Source organism: Palaemon carinicauda, chromosome 19 (genome assembly GCF_036898095.1).
Source record: "Palaemon carinicauda isolate YSFRI2023 chromosome 19, ASM3689809v2, whole genome shotgun sequence".
NCBI classification, from domain to species: domain Eukaryota; kingdom Metazoa; phylum Arthropoda; class Malacostraca; order Decapoda; family Palaemonidae; genus Palaemon; species Palaemon carinicauda.
In genome coordinates, this window is record NC_090743.1 from 85,654,801 (window position 1) to 85,662,300 (window position 7,500).

A 7,500-nucleotide genomic window follows, 5' to 3' on the forward strand; every position below is an offset into this window, starting at 1 on the left:
ACCAATATCGGCACCTCAATAGCTTCTTACATTTCTCAGAGTCCTCCTTCCCTCTTTATTAATGGCAATGTGATCTATCTGATTTTTGTAAATGCCACTTGGTAAAGTCTATATATACTTGTGGATGATCTTGTGTTGAAAGAGAGTACCTCCAATGACAAGATTGTTTGCTGAGCAGAAACTTTTGAAATGTGCTCCATTTTCTTTTGCAACCTCGCCAAGACCCTCGACGACCATCACATTCTCTTTCCCTTGGTTATTTCTTCGAACTTTAGCATTGAAGTCACCAATCAAAATTTTCATATCTCTCTCAGGGATCTCATCTATTACCCTCTGCAGCTCTTCATAGTATTCATCTTTCCTTTCTTCAGGGGAATCATTTGTTGGGCCATAGAAAACTTAAATAGTCATATTGCTTTGCATTGATCTGAACTTTGCTGCTCTCGGTGTCATCTCAGGTACTATCTATTCAATTTTACCCATTTACACCAGTCCTCAACAGCATTCCTCTCTCTCACAGTCAATATGCAGGGGGAAGTTGCAGGGATGCTGATATATGCGGGTATATTTTCTAAGACCTTTCATAATTCTGTCTGCTCTGATACTCAAAAATCCCCATCACCGCTACTAAATAAATTCCCTCTAGCCCATAACTCTTTCAACACCGGTTCCCTTTCGACTTCATATATATATATATATATATATATATATATATATATATATATATATATATATATATATATATATATATATATATACATATATATATATATATATACGGTATATATATATATATGTGTATATATATACATACATATATATACCGTATATATATATATATATATATATATATATATATATATATATATATACATATACATATACTTATGTTTATATATAACCTTTTCATGTATACCACATATTCTCTTCCACGTGACATTTAGCATAATCTTACATGTAATTGAGGTTCCTACATATCCACAATATCCTGATGTACATGAGAATTAGTTTTCATCAAATTACTTGCATTCATGACTTTCCTATTCCTGCTAGTTGCAGTTAGTAATGCCCAGACTACTCAGCGAAGCACATTTTACACTGATAACCTAACCTATCGCTCAAAGTAATTTTACGTTTTCTCTTGGTACACATAGCTCTGTCCCATACTTTCAACCATCTTCACCCAAATGAAATTCCACATAAGTATTATTATGGAATCATAACTGTATTATATGCATGCTTGGATGTAGGCTACATAGATACCGCATTCGTTAAAAAAAATGTAGACAAGCAATATGTCATTCGCCTAATTCGTTCTCTCAACAATGTAAAAATCCTTATCCTCCATCATTTGCCTTCCAATCGTAACATTTTATTGCAAGTTTGCTTGCACAGGCATACTCAAATTATATATGCCATTCACTTCACCTTCACATCCCTTTCATCCACACACATTCTTTAACTTATTTTATGCATCTCTAAACATTAAATAAGCACCACAATCGGTATCTAACTAACCAATTAATTCGATTACATTATATGTTATTTCAAACTCAAGCAGTCATACTTTCTTTACTCCATCACATATTTATTCAATATCCCCTCACACACAAGCAACATATTCAATCAACTAACATTAGGATTCATCAAGCTGAAACTAACTTGATATTATTTAGTTTCTCAAACATCCTGACTTACTCAATTCTTTCTTTCTACATATGATGGCTAATTGCTCAGCTGTATGCTGTAGCCCATTTAGTAAACTTGACAAGCTGTTTTGTGCACATCATTTTATAACGACAATTCTTATGACAATTGCTGCGGTTACGCTGACATCCACCTGTTACATGGTCAGTTATACACACCAATGAACATAAACACCTTTCTCACACTCACCATGAAAATGTCCTGTGTTACCTCACAAAACATACTATACGTCTAACGTCCTTCTACAGTTATTCTTCTTACGTTCTACTTCCCCACATCTACTGACCTACCTTGCCAGGTAGTACTATTCAAATTTCTCCAAAGTCGACTTCCCTGTCTAAAGACTCCACCTGCCCTTACAGATACCCCTTCATTAATCGCCCTAATGCTCATATCTACTATACTGTCATCTATCCTCTTTGATCTTCTCAAAGTGACCTTTCTAAAACTCATGAGTATCTTTAATGTATCTTTCTTGTCCATACATTTCAATTTAACAAACTCCTGAGCATTCTCAGGTACAGTAGCTAAAATCTTCATCATTAGATTCTTATCCACATTGAAATCTCATCATCTCCCTTATCCTTGCTTAAGTTTCGAAACAACATACATTCATAGATAGAGATTCGCCCAGATTCATCCATGCCTCATCAAACTCACTTCTACGCCTTTCTTTTCATGAGTTTTACCTCTACAATTATTTTAGCTTTCACACTTTAATGCTCGACATCCCCAAAACTCATTATCACTCCATATATAGTTAGCAAATATTCTGTAAAATAACAAATATTCGTATTGCTTCTCCATTGTATATTCTTATATACATTGCTTTATAAAGTTCTTCAAGTCTAGGCGCAATATCATGCTCACTTCTAAATTCATTGTTGCTTTCTACTTCTGCATTAAAATTTTTTTTTTTCTTACACTTTTTTCTCATGATATTCACCAATTCATGATCATCTTCACTATGATTCTGATTTTTTTCTTTCGTTTCTTCATATTACTCTTACTTTCCTCTCATCCTTCCTCCAATCTTTCTTATTATACTTTATATGCATAATACTTTTCCCTCATATTCTCTATTATTGATACTTCCGTCCTCCTTATCACTTTCCTTAGTCTGTTCTTCCATTCACTACCCTCTACTCGAAGAAGAGGAAATTCTTCCAACTCTACCTTTCCCATGAATTCTCTTTCTCTTTGCTGCTTGCTCTATCATAGCTCCCATTCGTTCACCCATTAACCTTTTTATCTCTATACCTTCTTATACTTCTTCCACAAGTACCTTCAGTTTACATAGCTCCTTTAGCACCTCCTACATTTTACCATTAAATATCTTTTTCTATACCAACAACTATTTGCGTTCCGAAATCAACCACACTTCCTCCTAAAATACCTTTAATTGTTCCTTCATTACCATAAACAATCATAATTCTTTCTTCTGTCATCCTTCCTCCTATCCAACACCGCAATTTCTTTCCACCTCGACAGTCTCTGCTTCGGTGCCAAGATATGGCTGGATGGTAAATTTCTCGGAAAAGTCTACTCAACGCAAACATTTTCCTTTCTATATATTTACCAAATGGAATTTTGAGAAAATACGATATTTAAACTAAATATTCATCTACTGCTGATATTTACTAAACACTAAGAAAATTCAAACCCTATTCATAATTGATATAAAAACAATACAGCAAAATGAAAAATATATCTCCACTATATAATGGGAAAAGCATGAGAATATGTATATAAATACACACACACACACACACACACACACACACATATATATATATATATATATATATATATATATATATATATATATATATATATATATACATATATATATATATATATATATATATATATATATATATATATATATATATATATATATATATACACATATTTTTTCCTGTCATGGCAATCGACAAGATGTACAGCTAGCAGCCTACCCGCTTGTTTCTGGGAGGGAGAAAATGGAGTAGCCATAGCCTGGTGAGAGGGATTGTAGTTAGGAAAGAGAGAGGGCCTGAAATGTGTGTTTGTGCACTTCTACGTTTGTTTGAATATTTATTTAAATATTTAGTAACCATCTATCCTGGGTCAAATACTATATATATATATATATATATATATATATATATATATATATATATATATATATATATATATATATATGTATATATATATATATATATATATATATATATATATATTTCTACTTCATACTTGGGATCGAACATAGCCCCTTCAAATGAAAGGCCAGGTCACTTTCAACCATGCTACCTATTAAAGTCTCTGGTGGGATGGTTGGAAACTACCTGGCCTTTCATTTGAAGGGGCTACAGTTTGATCCCAAGTATGAGGTAGAAATTTATTTTTATTTGAATACGATATTGAGTTGATTTTCATCCATATATACATATATATATATATATATATATATATATATATATATATATATATATATATATTTATATATATATACATACATATATATATACATTTGTGTGTATATATGTGCATATATATATATATATATATATATATATATATATATATATATATATATATATATATATATATATATATATATATATATATATATATATATATATATATATATATATATATATATATATATATATATATATATATATACATGGGCATAAGATCGAAATATAAACGAAAGATAAGCATGGAATGGAGAGTCATTGGAAAACAAAATGAGATGAGTAATGTTAAATGTCACTTTCCCTAAAAGATAAGTTTATAATCTGATGCCCCTTCCAATATTAACTTATTACTCAAAAACTTGAGTCTTCCTAAAGCCTTAGATTATAAGCTAGTTACAAATCCAAGAGCATTGTAAAAAAAAATAATGATGGATATAACAATAAGAGATAGAAGAGCAACATTGGTACGAGAGCAAACTAAAAACAAATAAAAAATAAACATGAACAGACCATATGATGAGAAGACAGATAATAGATGAACATTATTAACCAAAAAATGGGTCCTTACAGAATACATAAGAAAATGGGAAGGAAAATAAATCGGTGGATTAACGAATTAAGAAAATTTTGCTGATATAGACTGGGTTAGAAAAAAATAAATAAACAGACGGTAGTGGGAGTATATGTCAGAGGGTTTTTTCCTGTCGTGGAGTAGTAACGGCTGATTTTGATAATGATGATTACAAGGTCTATAGATATAAGAGGTCTTCTCAGGCCACCTTAGTGCGCAGGTAGCCGGATGGTGGGAGTCGGGTCGGTCAGAGCGATGACATCACTCAGACTTAACCGTGGCTGAGTAAGCTGTGGAACTTCCATAAGAAAATAAAGGAACCATGCTTTCTGCTTTGTATTTTTCAATGTTTTCGAAGATTCATATTTTATTCTTTTAGGATAATAAAAGTAAGATTACAAATACATAACTTTATTACACTCAAACAACCAAACAAATATCTGATGATGTAAATAACTGAAATTTGTCGAGCAACAGACAGTTTAAATTCATAAAATAAATAATGATATATACACAATATATATTTCAGTTATGTTCTATATTACGTTGCGAGCTTTTTCATTTTATTCTGCGCTTTTCTTGATGAACTAATATTCCTATTTAAAACACGAATTCTAAAAAATGTACGACATCTAACAAAAAATTTAATCACTTCGTATGGTAATGGGATATCATTGCTTTTAAAACACTCGCTAATTAAATCAGTCAATTTATCCGTCGCTCCTTTTCCAGGTTTTAGATACTTTTCCCCATGACGACAAAGAAACATTTTTTCCATCGTTTTTAAATGCACCAAAAATTCTTCGCTTGGTTGCATTAGTTTTCCATCTCTTGCACTTATGGCACCAATCCACGTGCCATCTCCCTTCGTCGCTGTAGTTCCAAGGAATTCATATTCAGGAAACTTACGAGCTATATAACCCCCTACGTATTGTAAGCCTCCATCTTCCATCGCTTTCCCTAATGCTTCTTTTTCAGTGTCAAATTCTACATATTCATCATTTTGCAAATCATTAACAAAATCCCCTGGCAAACAAAACAGCATTGCCGATAGACTCAGGTCTTTTTGAATAGAAGTTTCTTCATCTACAAAGGATGCGCTTTGTTCAACAGGAAAACTGGAAAATGAGCCTTTTGTCATCATATCACTATTGCAACTTTCAACGTTGCAGTTTGATCCTAACAGTTTGCTGTCTTTTCCTAGAATGTGGGCTCTGACTCGGTGCTTAAATGCGACGGGTGATGGGTGTTGATGGCATGCACCCATCTGTCTTGTGCAGCCAAAAAAGTGTTCAAGACCATCTTGATTTAGCCTATAAGTAAGAATATATGATGTATCAAATTTAGCTTTGACCATTTTCAGCAGCTTCATTGGAGAATTGCACGATATAATCAAGCCTTTTTGGAAAGGATAGAGCCTATTGCTTTTAATTACTTTCATTTCTTTAGATACTGGAATCATATCTTGCAACGTTTTATTTTGTAGGTCCAGATTCATCCCATAGGCATTTCTTGATGGCTTCCTATCACGAGGTACTCGAGAATTGAATAAATCGAACCAGGTATCTACAAGATATATAAACTGAGTTGTGGTTTCCCAATGCTTATCTTCAAGCAGACCTTTGTTACCGTTTTACTGAAGGCATTTATATGTAGTTTCGGACAGTAATTGCACCGCTAGTTTAACATTCATGCGTTGCATACCCATAACATTGATGTGCTTTTCAGAGAGTTTATGTGCTGTCCGTAGATCACTTTTGTTTTTCATAATTAACTCCCTGACTGAACCACTGAGAGCAACCTATCTCCCGACAATACAAATCCATGATCAAGAAAATTATTCCGAATGAGTTTTATTAGGTGCGGTGCATCGGCAAACACATGTATTTCTCTGTTATCATCTACCGGGTTAACAAATGCAGAATTGTCTATATCAATGCCTAAGGAATTCCACAAACTGATATTTGTTGATCCTAAGTCACTAACCATGGCTACTACAGGAAACCCAGCTTTCTCAACCCGAATAATCAATTTAAAAAGGAGATATTTTTTCATGTTAGTGTCGAAATTATAATAAATAATTTGTTTCCAGGAAGTCGTAAGTCCTCTGATCATTGCGCATTGTACTTTGGATTTAGGATCATACAAAGTGTCCGCGCCTTTATCGTAACTCCAAATTTGTGCAACACTGCACTCGTCAAATGAAATTACACACAGACGTTCGTATTCCAGCATTGACTCCGATTTCATTTTTAATAAGTGGATTACCGATTCCAAAATGCCAGGTTCTACAGCTATCTTACTTGACCAGCGATGAAAAGTTGATAAAGAAGGAAAAGGTAATTTCCATTCTTCTCTTAAAAACTTATAAGCTTTTGGACTCAAACTGGGTAACGCTAAGGCTTTGCTGATATCATCGTCTTCCCAAGTATTAATATTACTTCCAGTGACAAGACATGCTACTTGTTTGGGTGAAAAGTATTTCTTTAAATTAGCTTTTACTACAGCAGTTGCTGATGCATACATCTCATTAAACTTAACGTACATCGCTGTTTTCTCTTTTTTCCAGTTTTCCTTTTCTTTTTCCCACTTGACCTTATTATCCTACCATTTAGCTTTTTCATTTTCCCATTTAGCCCTTTCAGTAGCAAAATAGCTTTCTTTAACTTCCCACTGCTCTTTTTCACATTTCCACTTTACCTCATATTCTTCCCACTTCCGTTTGATATCATCTCTCTCCTTCTCCAGTTGCTCAATTAT